The sequence below is a fragment of the Capra hircus genome, chromosome 7 (genome assembly GCF_001704415.2).
Source record: "Capra hircus breed San Clemente chromosome 7, ASM170441v1, whole genome shotgun sequence".
Taxonomy (NCBI): domain Eukaryota; kingdom Metazoa; phylum Chordata; class Mammalia; order Artiodactyla; family Bovidae; genus Capra; species Capra hircus.
The window spans coordinates 35,792,877-35,813,665 of record NC_030814.1 but is presented as its reverse complement, the minus strand read 5'-3'; positions in this window follow the sequence as shown (position 1 = coordinate 35,813,665).

Here is a 20,789-nt window from a genome sequence, read left to right as displayed (position 1 = left end):
AGACAGCCAACAGGAATTTTCTGTATGGTTCAGAAAACTCAAACAGGGACTCTGTATCCACCTGAAGGGGTGAAATGGGGAGGGAGATGGGCGGGAGGTTCAAAAGGGAGGGGATATATGTATACCTATGGCTGATTCATGTTGCGGTTTGACAGAAAACAACAAAATTGTGTAAAGCAATTATCCTTCAATTAAAAATAATAATAATAAATGAACTACTTTTTCTTTTCCAATCAGGATTCTTTATTTTTCTTCTCTGATTGCTGTGGCTAAAACTTCCAAAACTAAGTGGCATAGTAGCGGTGGGTGGGCACCCTTGTCTTTCCCTGACTTTAGGGGAAATGCTGTCAATTTTTTGCCATGGAGGATAATGCTTACTATGGGTTTATCATATATGCTTTTATTATGGTGAGGTATGTTTCTTCTATGCCTCCTTTCTGGAGAGTTTTTATCATAAATGGGTGTTGAATTTTCTCAAAGGCTTTCTCTGGATCAATTGAGATAATCGTAGGGTTTCTATATTTCAATTTGTTAATGTGGTATATCACACTGATTGACTTGTGAATACTGAAGAATCCTTGCATCCCTGGGATAAAGCCAACTTGGTCATGATGTACAATCTTTTCAATATGTTCTTGGATTCTGTTTACTAAAATTTTGTTAAGGATTTTTGCATCTATGTTCATCAGTGATATTGTCCTGTTCAGTTCAGTCACTCAGTTGTGTCTGACTCTTTGCGACCCCATGAATCGCAGCACGCCAGGCCTCCCTGTCCATCACCAACTCCCGGAGTTCACTGAAACTCACGTCCATCAAGTCAGTGATACCATCCTGCCATCTCATCCTCTGTCATCCCCTTCTCCTCCTGCCCCCAATCCCTCCCAGCATCAGAGTCTTTTCCAATGAGTCAACTCTTCACATGAGGTGGCCAAAGTACTGGAGCTTCAGCTTTAGCATCATTCCTTCCAAAGAAATCCCAGGGCTGATCTCCTTCAGAATGGACTGGTTGGACCTCCTTGCAGTCCAAGGGACTCTCAAGAGTCTTCTCCAACACCACAGTTCAAAAGCATCAATTCTTCAGCGCTCAGCTTTCCTCACAGTCCAATTCTCACATCCGTACATGACCACTGGAAAGACCATAGCCTGTAGTTTTCTTTTTTTGTGGCATCTTTGTCTGGTTTTGATATTAGGGTGACAGTGGCCTCATAGAATGAATTTGGGAGTTTACCTTCCTCTGCAATTTCTGGAATAGTTTGAGTAGGATAAGTGTTAGCTCTTCTCTAAATTTTTGGTAGAATTCACCTATGAAGCCATCTGGTCCTGGGATTTTGTTTGTTGGAAGATTTTTTTATTACAGTTTCTATTTCTGTGCTTATGATGGGTCTATTAAGATTTTCTATTTCTTTCTGGTTCAGTTTTGGAAGGTTATACTTTTTGAAGAATTTATCCATTTCTACCAAGTTGTCCATTTTATTATCATATAGTTGCTGATAGTAGTCTCTTATGATCCTTTGTATTTCTGTGTTGTCTGTTTTAATTTCTCCATTTTCATTTCTAATTTTGTTGATTTCATTCTTCTCCCTTTTGTTATTTTTTTGATGAGTCTAGCTAATGGTTTGCCTTTTTTATTTACCCTCTCGAAGAATCAGCTTTTAATTCTGTTCATTTTTGCTATAGTTGCCTATGTCCCTTTTTCATTTATTTATGTTCTAATTTTTATTATTTCTTGCCTTCTACTAATCCTGGGGTTCTTCATTTCTTCTTTTTCTAGTTGCTTTAGGAGTAAAGTTAGGTTATTTATTGATTTTTTTTCTCTTGTATCTTGAGGTAAGGTTGTATTGCTATGAAACTTCCCCTTAGCACTGCTTTTACTGAATCCCATAAGTTTTGGGTTGTCATGTTTTTATTTTCATTCGTTTCTATGCATATTTTTATTTCCTTTTGGGCTTCTTCTGTGATCTATTGGTTATTCAGAAGCATGTTATTTAGCCTCCAATATTTGTATTTTTAATAGTTTTTTTCTTGTAGTTGACATCTAACCTTACTGCACTGTGATCAGAAAAGATGCCTGAAATTATTACAATTTTTTTTTCTAATTTACCAAGGCTAGATATATGGCCCAGATGTGATCTGTCCTGGAAAGTGTTCCGTGTGCACTTAAGAGAAAGGTGAAATTCATTCTTTTGGGGTGAAATGTCCTGTAGATATCAATTAGGTCTAACTGGTCCATTGTATCATTTAAACTTTGTGTTTTCTAGCTAATTTTCAGCTTGGTTGATCTATCCAGAGGTGTGTCAGTCAGTCAGTTGGTTCAGCTGCTCCATTGCGTCCGACTCTATGTGAACCCATGAACCGCAGCATGCCAGGCCTCCCTGTCCATCACCAACTCCTGGCCTCTACCCAAACCCATGTCCATTGAGTCGGTGACGCCAAACAAACATCTCATCCTCTCTCGTCCCCTTCTCCTCCTGCCCTCAATCTTTCCCAGCATTAGGGTCTTTTCAAATGAGTCAGCTCTTTGCATCAGGAGGCCAAAGTATTGGAGTTTCAGTTTCAACATCAGTCCTTCCAATGAACACCCAGGACTGATCTCCTTTAGGATGGAATGGTAGAATCTCCTTGCAGTCCAAGGGACTCTCAAGAGTCTTATCCAACACCACTGTTCAAAAGCATCAGTTCTTTGGTGCTCAGCTTTCTTTATAGTCCAACTTTCACATCTATACATGACTACTGGAAAAACCATAGCCTTGACTAGACAGACTTTTGTTAACAAAGCAATGTCTCTGCTTTTTAATATGCTGTCTAGGTTTGTCATAACTTTCCTTCCAAGGAGCAAGTGTCTTTTAATTTCATGGCTGCAATCACCATCTGCAGTGATTTTGGAGCCCAGAAAAATAAAGTCAGCCACTGTTTCCATTATTTCCCCATCTATTTGCCATGAAGTGATGGGATCAGATGCCATGATCTTCACTTTTTGAATGTTGAGTTTTAAGCCAGCTTTTTCACTCTCCTCTTTCACTTTCATCAAGAGGTTCTTTAGTTCTTCACTTTCTGCCATAAGGATGGTGTCATCTGCATATCTGAAGTTACTGATATTTTTCCCGGCAATCTTGATTCCAGCTTGTTTCTTCCAGTCCAGTGTTTCTCATGATGTACCCTGAATATAAGTTAAATAAGCAGGGTGACAATACACAGCCTTGATGTACTCCTTTTCCTATTTGGAACCAGTCTGTTGTTCCATGTCAAGTTCTAACTGTTGCTTCCTGACCTGCATACAGGTTTCTCAAGAGGCAGGTCAGGTGGTCTGGTATTCCCATCTCTTTCAGAATTTTCCACAGTTTATTGTGATGCACACAAAGGCTTTGACATCATCAATAAAGCAGAAATAGATGTTTTTCTGGAACTCTCTTGATTTTTTGATGATCCAGCAGGTATTGGCAATTTGATCTCTGTTTCCTCTGCCTTTTCTAAAACCAGCTTGAACATCGGGAAGTTCATGGTTCATGTATTGCTGAAGCCTGAATTTTGAGCATTACTTTACTAGCGTGTGAGATGAGTGCAATTGTGTGGCATTCTTGGGCATTGCCTTTCCTTTGGATTGGAATGAAAACTGACCTTTTCCAGTCCTGTGGCCACTGCTGAGCTTTCCAAATTTGCTGACATATTGAGTGCAGCACTTTCACAGCATCATCTTTTAGGATTTGAAATAGTTCAACTGAAATTCCATCACAGAACGACAGAATGCAGCCCACTGGAGAAGGGAATGGCAAACCACTTCAGTATTTTTGCCTTGAGAACCCCATGAACAGTATGAAAAGGAAAAAAGGCAGGACACTGAAAGATGAGCTCCAGGGTCATTAGGTGCCCAATATGCTACTGGAGACCAGTGGAGAAATAACTCCAGAAAGAATGAAGGGCTAGAGCCAAAGCAAAAACAACACCCAGTTGTGGATGGAACTGGTGATAGAAGCAACGTCCGATGCTGTAAAGAGAAATATTGCATAGAAACCTGGAATGTTATGTCCATGAGTCAAGGCAAATTGGAAGTGGTAAAACAGGAGATGGCAAGAGTGAACATCGACATTCTAGGAATCAGTGAACTGGAAGATGGACTGGAATGGGTGAATTTAACTCAGATAACCATTATATCTGGAGAAAGCAATGGCACCCCACTCCAGTACTCTTGCCTGGAAAATCCCACGGACAGAGGAGCCTGGTAGGCTGCAGTCCATGGGGTCGGCAAAGTCAGACAAGACTGAGTGACTTCACTTTCACTTTTCACTTTCATGCACTGGAGAAGGAAATGGCAACCCACTCCAGTATTCTTGCCTGGCGAATCCCAGAGATGGTGGAGCCTGGCGGGCTGCCGTCTATGGGGTCGCACAGAGTCAGACACGACTGAAGCGACTTAGCAGCAGCAGCAACCATTATATCTACTGCTGTGGGCAAGAGTCCCTTAGAAGAAATGGAGTACCCATCATGGTCAACAAAAGAGTCCGAAATGCAGTACTTGGATGCAATCTCAAAAACGACAGAATGATCTCTGTTTGTTTCCAAGGCATACCATTCAATATCACAGTAATCCAAGTCTATGCTCTAACCAGTAACGCTGAAGAAGTTGAAGTTGAATGGTTCTATGAAGATCTACAAGACCTTCTAGAACTAACACCCAAAAAAGATGTCCTTTTCATTCTAGGGGACTGGAATACAAAAGTAGGATTTCAAGAAACACCTGGGGTAACAGGCAAATTTGGCCTTGGAGTACAGAATGAAGCAGGGCAAAGGCCAATAGAGTTCTGCCAGGAGAATGCACTGGTCATAGCAAACACCCTCTTCCAACAACCCAAGACAAGACTCTACACATGGACATCACCAGATGGTCAACACCACAATCAGACTGATTATATTCTTTGCAGCCAAAGATGGAGAAACTCTATACAGCCAGCAAAAACAAGAATGGGAGTGGACTGTGGCTCGGATCATGAACTCCTTATTGCCAAATTCAGACATAAATTGAAGAAAGTGGGTAAAACCACTAGACCATTCATTTCCCACTTAAATCTTACTTGTTAGCATTTGCCTTACATATTGAGGTACTCCTATGTTGGGTACATATGGATTTATAATCGTTATATCTTCTTCTTGGATTGATCCTTTGATCATTATGTAGTGTCCTTGTCTCTTTTCACAGTATTTATTTCAAGTCTATTTTATCTGATATAGAGCATTGCTACTCCTGCTTTCTTTTGGTCTCCATTTGCATAAAATATCTTTTTTCCAGCCATTCACAGTTTGTATGTGTCCCTTGGTTTGAGGTGGGTCTCTTGTAAACAGCATATACAGGGGTCTTGTTTTAATATCCATTCAGCCAGTCTTTGTCTTGGTTGGGGCATTCAACTCATTTACATTTAAGGTAATTATTGATAAGTATGATCACATTGCCATTTACTTTGTTGTTTGGGGTTCGAGTTTATAAACCTTTTCTGTGTTTCCTGTCCAGAGAAGACACTTTAGCATTTATTGAAGAGTTGGCTTGGTGGTGCTGAATTCTCTCAGCTGTTGCTTATCTGTAAAGCTTTTGATTCCTCCTTCATATTTGAATGAGATCCTTGCTGGGTACAGTAATCCGGGTGGTAGGTTTCTCTCTTTCATCACTTTAAGTATGTCCTGCCATTCTCTTCTGGCCTGAAGAGTTTCTATTGAAAGATCAGCTGTTATCCTTATGGGAATCCCCTTGTGTGTTATTTGTTGCTTTTCCCTTGCTGCTTTTAACATTTGCTCTTTGTGTTTGATCTTTGCTAGTTTGATTAATATGTGTCTTGAGATGTTTCACCTTGGGTTTATCCTGTTTGGGACTCTCTGGGTTTCTTGGACTTGGGTGACTATTTCCTTCCCCATTTGAGGGAAGTTTTCAACTATTATCTCCTCAAGTATTTTCTCATGCCCTTTCTTTTTGTCTTCTTCTTCTGGGACTTCTATGACTCGATGTTGGGGTGTTTAATATTTACCAGAGGTTTCTGAGGTTGTCCTCATTCTTTTAATTCTTTTTGCTTTTTTTCCCTCTGCTTCACTTATTCCCACCATTCTATCTTCCACCTCACTTTTCCTAGCTTCTGCCTCAGTTATTCTACTGATGATTCCCTCCAGAGTCCATTATTCATTATTGATAGACTCTCACTGATCATGACAGATGACATGATCCTCTACACAGAAAACCCTTAAGACACAACCAGAAAATTACTAGAACTAATCAATGAATATAGTAAAGTTGCAGGATATAAAATTAACACACAGAAATCTCTTGCATTCCTATACACTAACAATGAGAAAACAGAAAGAGGAATTAAGGAAACAATCCCATTCACCACTGCGATGAAAAGAATAAAATACTTAGGAATAAATCTAGCTAATTCACAGAACTAGAACAAATAATTTCACAATCTGTATGGAAATACAAAAAAAACTCAAATAACCAAAGCAATCTTATGAAAGAAGAACAGAACTGGAGGAATCATCCTGCCTGATTTCAGACTATACTACAAAGCTTCAGTCATGAAGACAGTATGATACTGGCACAAAGACAGAAATATAGATCAATGGTACAAAATAGAAAGCCCAGAGATAAATCCACGTACCTATGGACACCTTATCTTTGGACAAAGGAGGTAAAAATATACAATGGAGAAAAGACAATCTTTTTAACAAGTGGCGCTGGGAAACCTGGTCAATCATCTGTAAAAGAATGAAACTAGAACACTTTCTAACACCATGCATAAAAATAAACTCAAAATGGATAAATGTAAGACCAGAAACTATATACTCCTAGAGGAGAGCATAGGCAAAACACTCTCTGACATAAATCACAGCAAGATCCTCTATGACCCACCCCCCAGAGTAATGGAAATAAAAGCAAAAATAAACAAATGAGACCTAAATAAACTTAAAAGCTTTTGCACAATGAAGGAAACCATAATCAAGGTGAAAAGACAGCCTTCAGAATGGGAGTAAATAATAGCAAATGAAGCAACTGACAAACAACTAATCTCAAAAATATATAAGCAGCTCATGCAGCTCAATACCAGAAAAATAAACGACCCAATCAAAAAATGGGCCAAAGAACTAAACAGACATTTCTCCAAAGAAGACATACAGATGGCTAACAAACACGTGAAAAGATGCTCAACATCACTCATTATCAGAGAAATGCAAATCAAAATCATAATGAGGTACCATCTCATACTGGTCAGAATGGCTGCTATCAAAAAGTCTACAAGCAATAAATGCTGAGGAGAGCGTGGAGGAAAGGGAACCCTCTTACATTGTTTGTGGGAATGCAAACTAGTACAGCCACTATGGAGAACAGTGTGGAGATTCCTTTAAAAACTGGAAACAGAGCTGCCATATGACCCAGCAATCCCACTGCTGGGCATACATTCCAAAGAAACCAGAATTGAAAGAGACACATGTACCTCAATGTCCATCACAGCATTGTTTACAATAGTTAGGACATGGAAGCAATCTAGATGTCCATCGGCAGACAAATGGATAAGAAAGTTGTGGTACATATACATAATGGAACACATGTGAATCAATTCTAATGAGGTGGATGAAAGTGGAGCCTATTATACAGAGTGAAGTAAATAAGAAAGAAAAACACCAATGCAGTATATTAACACATATATATGGATTTTAGAAAGATGGCAACAACAACCCTATACAAAAGACAGCAAAACAGACACAAATATAAAGAACAGACTTTTGGACTCTATAGGAGAAGACGAGGGTGGGACAATTTGAGAGAATAGCATTGAAACATGTGAATTACCATATGTGAAATAGATGACTAGCCCAAGTTTGATGCATGAAACAGGGGACTCAAAACTGGTACACTGAGACAACCCAGAGGGATGGTATGGGGAAGGAAGTGGGAGGGGTGTTCGTGATGGGGGACACATGTATACCCGTGGCTGATTTATGTCAATGTACGACCAAGACCACCACAGTACTGTAAAATGATTAGCCTCCAATTAATTTTAAAAATTAGAAAATGTTAAAAATAAATTAACTAGTTAATTTTTTTTAAGTTCAAGTTCATTCATCCAACAGAAGTCCCGACATAAGGACCATCCATACTTGCTCCCTGAATTTTCAGAGCAACTGTGGTCATTTATAAAATTTACATCTCTACACTATTGTCCAACTCTTCTCTGAACTACTCTATATTCTTTCAACAGCTACTATTTTGCTTAGGCTTATGGTAGTTTATTTGCTTTTGATTAAAGAACCATAATTGGTATGAAGAGCAAAAACCAACTGTGATAACAGCACAAGCCCCCAAAGTCCTTTTACATCCTTGAGTGCTGTGCTTCTAAAGTAAATGGGGTGAATATAATCCTTCCCAATTCTTGAAAGAAAAACATAAGTTAGCTCTACAGAAAAAGTGCTACAAAGTTCTTAAAGCTTGACTTATAATTCAGAACTTCTGTACTTCACGACCATGTTTGCCAAACAGATATTTTTAATAATTTAATTACAATTATCTGATGCACACAGGAAATGTAAAGATTTGAACCAACATACCACTGTTTTTAAACTGCAGCATTGTTGTATTTTTAACTATTTAGTTTTGAAAGAATGTTCTGACCTGAACCACAATAATAATAAGGAAAAAGACACACAGTAAAAGGAACTTTGTTCCTAGAACCCAACTAGCTTTAATCTTTAACACTCTTTATATTACATGTGGCACCTTACAAGGAAACAGAAAAACAAACCTTTAACCTAAATGGTCCTTATCTTTGGGCTTCTTCCTGTATTAACTATAAATTACAATTACTGGGAAACTAAAAGATGCATTAGTTGAAGGTTACTCCTTTTGAATAGGTGGATCAGAAGTTCTTTCTTACTTCATTGATCAAAATGCTTGAGCCATATTATCAAAGAATAAGGAGCCAGCCATGAATAAGAGAGAAGAATATTTAGGGAAAAATAGAGAACTATGCACATAAATTGCTATTATTTTCCTTTACTACACATCTCCCAACTTTCAATTTCATCCACTTCTAAGGGTTTTTTCTAGTTCATCTCTATAGAAAAAAAAATAAAAGCTCAAAATACTCTTTATCGATTGCCACTTATCAAAATTCTGAAGGTCTTTCAAAGCATCTAACAAGAAAAAAAAGTTTCATTGATAAATAAAAAAGTCCACAATGGTATTTAATGATAACAATTTACATTTTACTTACTCAGCGCACATTCGATCACCCACATCCATACATGAAACTGGTATCTCTTTCACCAAATTATAAAGGTTTTAAATGGGATATAAAATGATAAATGAGCAATAAACTGCTTTCCTATGAAAGAATTTTAGGACTATTTAAAGTAAAAAATAAATAGAATCAATTTGAATTGTACTAGTGTGGGAAAATGATTGCTTTCTGTTTACATTGTGGAAGTATGGCATTGTGCTATATTTATGTTTTATTTATTTTTCAACTGTGAACTATTTCAAAATAACACACACAATGTTTAATTTTTCTTCAGATGTATGGTTTCAATAATTACAAAAACAACACCTAGCACCCAGAACCCAGCTTAAGGAAGATAACCATATGGATATTCTGAAAATCTCTGAATGTTCCTTCCTGAATAGAGGCACTTCACAACCCCTGAGAGGTAACAGCTGAACTAAATTTCTTTTCATTATCATTTGGTTTTTCTTAGGCTTATCCAACAAACAGATATGGCCAAGTTGAAAGGCTTGCTTACACATGTTTAATGTTTAGACAGATATTCCCACAATGTTTATTTATCTATTTATTGATCAGCACTGTGTTTTTGAAATCCATCTGTGTTTCACTCCTAAATAGTAAATACTATTACTAAATAGTTCAATACTAAACCACTATACACACAAGCCCGATTTGGTTATCCACTGTTTTTAATGATGGAATTTGGATTGTTTCCTCTATTAAGAAAAAAGCTGTGATAAATACACACACCTGCTCACTCAGACACGTATAAGAGTTTTTTCAAGGTGTGCCTAGGTGTACCATTGCTTGTTCTTAGGGTACACATATCTGTTTTTCTACTAGATAATACTAACTTGCTTCACACAAGATTATACAGTTGACCCTTGAACAACCAGGGTCCACTTATTCAGGGATTTAAAAAAAAAATAAATACACTAGAAAATTTCTGGAGATTTGCGACAATTTGAAAAAACCCACAAATGAACCGGGTAGCCTAGAAACATCAAAAAATAAGAATAAAATGTTAGGTACACCATAAATGCATAAAATATATGTAGATACTAGTCTATTTTATCATTTACCCCTATAAATTACACAGAAATATATTATCACGTTAAAATTTATCAAAATATATGCACATAACTGTGCATAAGGCCATTTACAGTCAAGAGAAATGTAAACAAAGGTAAACATGAAGAATTAAGTTATAACTGCAAAAAATTAATGGTAGTGCATACCATAGTCTTGCTGTAGCTGCTTCTTGTTGCTACTGCGGAGAGATTGTGTGTTGTGAGGCTCAGCTTCAAAGGCTGAAGACGCCAATCATCCTCAGGTTAGCACGTGTCGCTCCAGTAAATCTTGCACCATGGAAACGTGATCTCTCGCTGTTCTCGTGATCTATCGCGGTTCTGGTGATCTCTCGCGGTTCTCGTCTAATTTCCATGATTAATGATGTACCTTAAACGTTGAATAACACTATGGAACCCGTATACAAAGTGCCAGTAGTGATGCTGGGTGTGCTCCCAAGAAGCAGAGAAAAATCATGCTATTACAAGAAAAAAGGTTAATTGCTTGATATATATCGTAGATTGCGGTCGGCAATTGTGACTGCTGCCATTTCAAGAAAAGTGAATCCTGTGTAAGGACCATTGTAAAAAACAAAAAGTAGCGCAAATTTGTGAAGCCATCCCTGCAGCTACAAAACCTTGCCCTTTTTGCAAAATACCTTTTAATCTCATATCGTCGACGATTCAGCTTTTATGTGGGTGCAGGATTGTTACAAGAAACGGTACCTATAAGACTCTAATATGATTGAAGAAAAAGTGAAGTCAATATATGACAGTGTAAAGCAAAAAGGATATAAAGCTGGAGAATTTAATTCCAGCAAAGGATTGGGGCCATATTAGAAAACTTAAAAAGTCAGACCGAAATTATAGTGTATTTCTATAAAGAGCATCCTGTGTGCCTGCCCCTCTTGTCAACCCTTTCACATCCTCCACCTCTTCTGCCTCTGCCATCCCTAAGACAAAAACCACCCTTGCCTTCTTCTCCTCCTTATCCTACTCAACAACGAGAAAGATGATGAAGACCTTTATGATGATCCATTTCTACTTAATGTAGTAAATAATCATCATATTGTACAGTTAATAAACCCATCTGTTGTTTGTCTTTCCAAATCTAATAACTATATAGCAAGAACTGTTTAAGATGTTTTTTTGTCATCATCAGCTAAGCATTCAATATTAGAATATCATTTGCAAGACAGTCTGGATATTAATCCTATGACATTCATAAGTATTGTAAATAAACCATAGTTTTTAGTTTGCATTTTAATGATTTATAGTCTTTTGACAAATGTAAGGTCTTACATTTTGTAACGTTATTGTATTGTCTCCTGTATAATTTGAGGTTTTGTGTCATATTTAATATAATAAAGAATATGTTTCTCTAAAAATATAAAATTACGTCTTTTATAGTTAATGTCACCAGGAATTGATTTTTATGTGTGCGTCTGTGGACTTTGTGAAGTGGGATTCAATTTTGTGCTTTCCATATAAACATGTGTGTCAAAAACATTTTTATTGCTAAACCTACCTTTTCTCCCATTATCTGTACAGTACTTCTATTAATATATAATGTTTTCATATATAAATGAGATATTTGGATATATGGATTTATTTCCAGGATTTCTAACTTTCCATTCATTAATTTATCTGTTAGCATTTTTTGCCCATGCTGTTGCTTCTTCCTGAAAAGCATCTCCAGTGGGTCTCTTCTTTGCTTAATGTATTCTCCATTTAAGTCTTTTCTCAAAGAGTACTTTTCTGATATTTTAATGTAAAATAGTCCCCGGTCTCTCATTTTTCCCCACATCATATTGTATTCATTATATCCTTTACCATAGCTTTATATTTACATTATTTGTCTGTTTATTACCTGCATCTTACATTAGAATATGTTAATAGAACCATGAGAACTGAGACCTTGTCTGTCTTGGTCATTTACGCCTCTTCACTGCTTTTGGAATACTTGGAAGAGTGTAGATATTTAATGAAATGTTTTTCAAGGAATAAATGAAATAGGTACAAAATTTGCAGTCATTTATGAGATGACAAATCTTGGACAAGTTACTTATTCATTCTGAATGGCACTTCTAAAATGTCAATATTATTTCCTTATTTGCAGGTTACGGCTTAGGGATAATTTTTAAAATGTGCCCACCATGGTGCCTGGCACACAGAAAGTGCTTTGTAAATAGTATATAATATTATATATCATCCACTGATAAGAAATAAGATGTAGCTTACCATCAAGAGAACCCCAAATAGAAAGCTATGAAATATCAAAAGAGAATTTTGGAATCTTATTTGATTATAAAAAGTAAAATATTTTTAGAAAGAACTCTCTCAAACTACTTTAAATAAAAGCGGGACTCCATTAGGAATTTATGGTGGTATCCCATGGAACACAAGACCAGACATAGGGAACCAAGGAATCCTCCTCTCTCTCTCGCTCTCTCTTGCTCTCACACTCATTGCTGCTTTCCTCTGCAATTAATTTAATATCTTATTCATTACAACTAGTTTTCTGTTTCTTAGTTTATTTGGCAGCCACAGTCTACTGGGTTTGTATGTTACAAATTCAACCAATCGTAAGAAAGCTGATCTTTTCAATCTCAATTCCAAATTTTCATGGAAAGGGTTGATTTGACATCTTTGGTTCATACACACACCATTCAACAAACCAGTTGTGGTTAGAGAGCAAGGTCATATTATACAAACACAGCAGTTCCCTCTGATCCATGTGGGTGGAGAAAGCATGACCCGCTCACCACAAGGATGATCACAAAGAAGCACCCACTCTCTATATATTTTTAAAATGTTGATCCCATCTGATCTTTAAGCATCGGCTCAAAAAGAACCACAATAAAAGGCACTGTACAATGAAAACACCACTACTGTGAAAGTTAAAAGACTTCCAGTTTCCAGTTAACCAGCTGGAAAATTAAGAGAAGTCACCGTACAGTAGAAGCATTAAATAGTACTATTTTTGTTGATTTGTATTTTTATAATTGGATCTTTTCAATGATGGGCTAAATCCCAGGATATGTTGATGGCTATAAATAACATTTGTTTTTCTCCAAAGTTAAAGAAAGATAGATATTGAGATTGACTCTCCTATCATGAAACTCTTATTTTACCTGACATACTGAATGGCTCCAAAAGGGCAAGGCACTGAGAAGGATATATTTTCCTTCCCTCATTTGACCAAACATTCCTCTGGAGGGATCACTCCCATGGTGACAGCTTCTGGCAAATTTGACAGTACCATCACCAATTAAAGTACCTATTTTCCTGAAAGTCAGTACCCATTTTATTCTAGATGTGCAATTTGGCCTCTTTCTGTCATAAATCTTCTCTCCTGGATGGCAGTTTGAAGAAATATATACCACTGCTTGATTTCTCTCATACCATGGGAAGCGTCGGCCCACTGAAACTCATCCACTTGGCAACTAATTAGTTTTTGCTTTATAGTCCTCAGACTCAAAAAGCACTATCCCCAGGTCCATGGGGCAAAAGACCAAGTAGATAATAGTTTGCAAATGAGTTAGACAGCAAGGCCTTTCATGTAAAATGAATCATGTGTTAAAACTGTACTACAGTGATGCAGGCATACGTGGGAAAGGATGATTAGAGCAGCTAATGCTTCTTTTTCTGTGCAACTACCCAACACCAGGTATTAAGCTAAGATGTTTAAATAGGTTATCTCATTTAATCCTGTCATAAACTCTCCATTCTTAAAATGAGGAAAACAAGGCTTGAAAATGAGTTTCCCAAATTACACAGAAAAAAAAAGTGGGGGCATTGTTGAGTGCACGTTTCACAAACTCAAATGCTCAAAGGAGCCAAGCAGGCAAAACAAATGAATAAATTAGGTGTGAAAGTGCTAGTCACTGAGTCAGGTATGACTCTTTGTGAGCCCATGGACTATAGCCTACCACACTCCTCTGTCCATGGATTTCTCCAGGCAAGAATACTGAACTGGGTTGCCATGTTCTTCTCCAGTGGATCTTCCTGACCCAGGAATCGAAACTTCATCTCCTGCATTGTAGGCAGATTCTTTACTATGGCACTTACATGTGAAACAAGAAAGATTTTCTTTGCCTCTGCAATTAAGAATACACTCTCTCCCAACAACTTTCAAGTATACAATACAGTAATATCAACTATAAATGTTCTCACCACAAAAAAATAAAGGGCTCTTACCTGATGGGTTTCTCAGGTGGCAGTAGTGGTAAAGAATCCACATGCCAGTGCAGGAGATGCAAGAGACGTAGATTTGATCCCTGGGTTGGGAAGATCCCCCTGGAGTTGTTGTTGTTCAGTTGCTCTGTCATGTCTTACTCTTTGTGACCCTATGGTTCCCGGTCCTTCCCATCTCCCAGAACTTGCTCAAACTCATGTCCATTCAGTCGGTGATGCCATCCAACCATCTCCTCCTCTGCCATCCCCTTCTCCTCCTGCCCTTAATCTGTCCCAGCATCAGAGTCTTGTTCAATGAGTCAACTCTTGGCATCAGATGGCCAAAGTATTGGACTTCAGCTTCAGCATCAGTCCTACCAATGAATATTCAGGATTAATTTCCTTTAGGATAGACTGGTTGGATCTCCTTGCAGTCCAAGGGACTCTGAAGAGTCTTCTCCAACACCAGAGTTCAAAGGCATTAATTCTTTGGCATTCATCCTTCTTTATGGTCCAACTCTCACATCCATACATGGCTACCAGAAAAACCATAGCTTTGACTAAATGGACCTTTGTTGGGAAAGTAATTTTTTTGGTTTTTAACATGCTGTCTAAGGTTTGTCATGGACGGAGGAGCCTGGTAGGCTGCAGTTCATGGGGTCGCTAAGGGTCAGACACGACTGAGGGACTTCACTTTCACTTTTCATTTTCATTCATTGGAGAAGAAAATGGCAACCCACTCCAGTGTTCTTGCCTGGAGAATCCCAGGGACAGGGGAGCCTGGTGGGCTGCCGTCTATGGGGTCACACGGAGTCGGACACGACTGAAGCGACTTAGCAGCAGCAGCAGCAGCAGCAGGTTTGTCACAGCTTCTCTTCCAAGGAGCCAGTATCATTTAACTTCATGGTTGCAATTACCATTTGCAGGGATTTTGGAGCCCAAGAAAATGAAGTTTTTCACTATTTTCATTGTTTCCCTGTCTATTTGCCATGAAGCGATGGGACCAGGTGCCATGACCTTCATTTTTTGAATGTTGAGTTTTAAGCCAGCTTTTTCACTCTCCTCTTTCACTTTCATCAAGAGGCTCTTTAGTTCTTCACTTTCTGCCATAAGGGTGGTGTCATCTGCATATCTGAGGTTGTTGATATTTCTCCCGGCAATCTTGATTCCAGCTTGTGCTTCATCCAGCCCAGCATTTTGCATGATGTACTCTGTATACATATTAGGAAATGGCAACCCACTCCCATATTCTTGCCTGGAAATTCCCATGGACAGAGGAGCCTGGCAGTCTTCTTAAACTTAGACAATGTTACATATCAGTTATATCTCAATAAATCTAGAAGAAATAAGAAGAGAACACTGTCTCCTTTTCCTTGAAAATATCTACCCTCTATATCCAGTCTTTATTTTCAAAGGTACATTTTCTCTATTATAAGAAAAGCAACAATGTGAAATGCTTATTGTCCCAGCTTTGAAGTCAGGACAAAATATAGAAGGACAGAAACTATGGCAGAGTCTAGAGGGCATGTCTTGACTAGATGGAGGAGACAGAGTAACACTCCAATTGATTGTTCCCCTATGATATAAACACATTTTCTAAGGAAAAATGAAAGTCTGGATTTTTACATAAAATCCTCCAGTTTTTAAATGATGGCCCAAACAACTTAAAAATATAATATATAGGTCAAAGAAAATACCTACAAATAAGTAAAAATGAAGATTCTCCACACTTGGAACTTAACTATGCCAGTAACAACTGTGTCCTTAGCTTTTCTAATCTGTTTTTTTCACTTGTAAAATAAAGATTAAAAATAGGATCTACAATACAATTGTTTAAAGGATTACATGAGATTTAAAGAAAAGCCCTCAGTACTTGGTAAATGATCAATAAATGCTAGGTAATCTTTATGCTAACTAATTGAGTAAGGAAACTCATGCTTTTCACATTGTATTGCCACTCATTTAGCCAACTGAGTATTCTTCATGGTGATTTCTCCTCATTCTGTTATATCGTGTAGTTGCTTTCTCTCCATATAACTGTGATTAATCCCATGAATTTCTTTAGCTGGAATGCTTAGAATGCTAAACATTGGCTTTGGTCACCAATAAAAGAAATATCTAAAAAGTTTAGACTCAACTGTATCACAAAAGTTGTGTGTGTGTATGTGTGTGTGCCACATTTCACTCTGCATGCTAAGATATTTACATATTCCTAAAACTAGCATATTTTGTGATCCCAATATAGCTGCTAATACATATCCATCACTTTCTTATCCATATGTAGCAGGAAAAGAGAACATCATTACTCCTGAATTCTCAGCAAAACCCTGAATTTCACTCCTATTAGAATTAAAGAGACATGAGAACCAAAGCAGAACCAAAGGATACAGCCAATGAAATGAACTGATCTAACTGGCTTTGTCTACCTAGGATTTTGCCTTCACCATTAGATATCCACAAAAGAAACTGGCAATTGTTTTAAAAAGGGATTGAGGAGAGGGTAATAAAAGAAGCTATCATAAAATGTCCACTAAACTGGTTCTGACATCTTGTTTGTTTGGAGAATTGAAGAGTAAAAATAGCAGTGGTGGTGGTGGTGGTGTGGTTTAGTTGCTGTCATGTCCAATTTCTTGGGACTACATGGACTGCAGCCCGCTAGCTCTTCTGTTCATGGGATTTTCCAGGCAAGAATACTGGAGTGGGTTGCCATTTCCTTTCTTAGAATCCATATCTCTCTACTCAGAGACTTCATCTTTTTGGACTTCAAAATCACTGCAGATGGTGACTGCAGCCATGAAATTAAAAGACACTTGCTCCTTGGATGAAAAGCTAAGAGAAACCTAGACAGCATATTAAAAATCAGAGGCATTACTTTACCAATAAAGGTCCATCTAGCCAAAGCTATGGTTTTTCCAGTAGTCATGTATGGATGTGAGAGTTGGACTATAAAGAAAGCTGAGTGCTAAAGAACTGATGCTTTTGAACTGTGGTGTTGGAGAAGACTCTTGAGAGTCCCTTGGACTGCAAGATCCAACCAGTCTATCCTAAAGGGAATCAGTCCTGAATATTCATTGGAAGGACAGATGCTAAAGCTGAAACTCCAATACTTTGGCCACCTGATTGGAAAAGACCCTGATGCTGAGAAAAATTGAAGGCACAAGGAGAAGGCAACAACAGAGGATGAGATGGTTAGATGGCATCACTGACGCAATGGACATGAGTTTGAAAAGGCTCTGGGAGTTGGTGATAGACAGGGAGGCCTGGCGTGCTGCTGTCTATAGTGTCGCAGAGTCGGACAGGACTAAGTGACTGAACTGAACTGAGCTTCAAAAAATGATACAAAACAAACCTCGAACTGTATAGAGAAAATATAGACTGATACAACTGCTACTGCTGCTGCTAAGTCGCTTCAGTCGTGTCCGACTCTGTGCGACCCCATAGACGGCGGCCCACCAGGCTCCCCTGTCCCTGGGATTCTCCAGGCAAGAACACTGGAGTGGGTTGCCATTTCCTTCTCCAATGCATGCAAGTGAAAAGTGAAAGTGAAGTCGCTCAGTCATGTCCGACTAGTAGCGACCCCATGGACTTCAGCCTACCAGGCTCCTCTGTCCATGGGATTTTCCAGGCAAGAGTACTGGAGTGGGGTGCCATTGCCTTCTCCGGACTGATACAACACAGAGTCATTTTTAAACTAGACTTACATTCACTTCCCTGGTGGCTCAGACAGTAAAGCGTCTGTCTACAATGCAGGAGACCTGGGTTCAATCCCTGGGTTGGGAAGATTCCCTGGAGAAGGAAATGGCAACCCACTCCAGTACTCTTGCCTAGAAAATCCCATGGGTGGAGGAGCCTGGTGTCCAAGGGGTCGCAAAGAGTCAGACACAACTGAGCGACTTCACTTTCACTTTCTTACATTCTCTAACTACTCCTAAGAGAAGACAACTGATGGATCCCTGCTTGAGGAAGGAAATAGATATTAGTCTGTACATCTGCCTGGACATATGCTATGATTCCACATAGCTATGTCATCTGGCTTGATATATTTTCAAGTTCTTCAGCCTATAATATATGAAAAGAGAAAGAAGAAGAAGAAACAGGAAAGGGGATGAAAAGGGAAGAGAATGAATGAGAAAGAAATAACTAATTACTAGATGTCACATTTTGTCAAAGGCAAATCTTTCAAGGTTTTCTGACTTAAAAAAAAAATTTATATTATTTTGGATTCTATTTCTGCCAACATCAACAGCAGATTTCCAGAAGTAATAATCTATGCAATACTAAATCAATGCAATATGAAACCATACCATGCCATGCAATGCAATGATTAATGTATACACAAACATCATCGTATATATCATGATGATCAAAAAAGCAAGAGATCATAGAAAAAGCAAGAGAGTTCCAGAAAAACATCTACTTCTGCTTTATTGACTACACCAAAGTCTTTGACTATGAATCACAATAAACTGTGGGAAATTCTTAACAGTGATGGGAATACCAGACTGCCTCATCTGTCTCCTGAGAAATCTGTATGCAGGTCAAGAAATAACACTTAGAACTGGGCATGGAAAAATGGACTGGTTCCACTTTGGGAAAGGAGTATGTCAAGGCCGTATATTGTCACCCTGCTTATTTAGCTTATATGCAAAATACATCATGCAAAATGCCAGGCTAGATAAAGCACAAGCTGGAATCAAGATTGCCAGGAGAAATATAAATAACCTCAGATAGGCAGATGACATCACCCTTATGGCAGAAAGCGAAGAAGAACAAAGAGCCTCTTGATGAAAGAGAAAGAGGAGAGTGAAAAAGGTGGCGTAAAACTCAACTTTTAGAAAACTAAGATCATGGCATTCAGTCCCATTACTTCATGGCATGCAGATGGGGAAATAGTGGAAACAGTGACAGACTTTATTTTGGGGCACTCCAAAATAACTGCAGATGGTGACTGCAGCCATGAAATCAAAAGACACTTGCTCCTTGGAAGAAAAGTTATGACCAACCTAGACAGCATATTAAAAAGCAGAGACATTCCTTTGCTGACAAAGGTCCATCTATTCAAAGCTATGGTTTCTCCAGTAGTCATGTATGGATGTGAGAGTTGGACCATAGAGAAAGCTGAGCACTGAAGACTTGATGCTTTTGTACTATGGCATTGGAAAAGACTCTTGAGAGTCCCTTGGACTGTAAGGAGATCAAACTAGTTCATCCTAATGAAAATCAGCCCTGAATATTCATTGGAAGGACTAATGCTGAAGCTGAAGCTCTAATACTTTGCCCTCCTGATTCTGAAGAGCTGACTCATTAGAAAAGAACCTTATGCTAGGAAAGATTGAAGGCAGTTGGAGAAGAGGACAGAGGATTAGATGGTTGGATGTCATTGCCAACTCGATAGACATGAGTTTGAGCAAGCTCCGGGAGTTGGTGATCATCAGGGGAGTCTGGCATGCTGCAGTTCATGGGGTAGCAAAGAGTTGGACATGACTAAGCAACTGATGCAATTAAAAGATGCTTACTCCTTGGAAGAAAAGTTATGACCAACCTAGATAGTATATTCAAAAGCAGAGACATTACTTTGCCAACTAAGGTCCATCTAGTCAAGGCTATGGTTTTTCCTATGGTCATGTATGGATGTGAGAGTTGGACTGTGAAGAAAGCTGAGCACCAAAGAATTGATGCTTTTGAACTGTGGTGTTGGAGAAGACTCTTGAGAGTCCCTTGGACTTCAAGGAGATCCAACCAGTCCATTCTAAAGGAGATCAACCCTGGGATTTCTTTGGAAGGAATGATGCTAAAGCTGAAACTCCAGTACTTTGGCCACCTCATGCGAAGAGTTGACTTATTGGAAAAGACTCTGATGCTGGGAAGGATTGGGAGCAGGAGGAGAAGGGGACGACCAAGGATGAGATGGCTGGATGGCATCACAGACTCGATGGACGTGAGTCTGAGTGAACTCTGGGAGATGACGATGAACAGGGAGGCCTGGCGTGCTGCGATTCATGGGGTCGCAAAGAGTCGGACACGACTGAGCAACTGAATTGAACTGAACTGAACTGAACTGAAGCAACTGAACTAACTGATAAATACACAAATATATACGCATATATATGTGCGTGTGTGTGTGTGTTCTTCACTTAATAGGGAAAACAAATCCATTATAAAATCTACATCTTACAAGTTTTTGGTTTATTTAGGGATAACAATAGTGGTATGAATAACCTGTGTTCTGTACTCCTAACTTGAAAGTTAAAACATTATGTTTTTATAGCTTTCAAAGATATTCCACAATCGT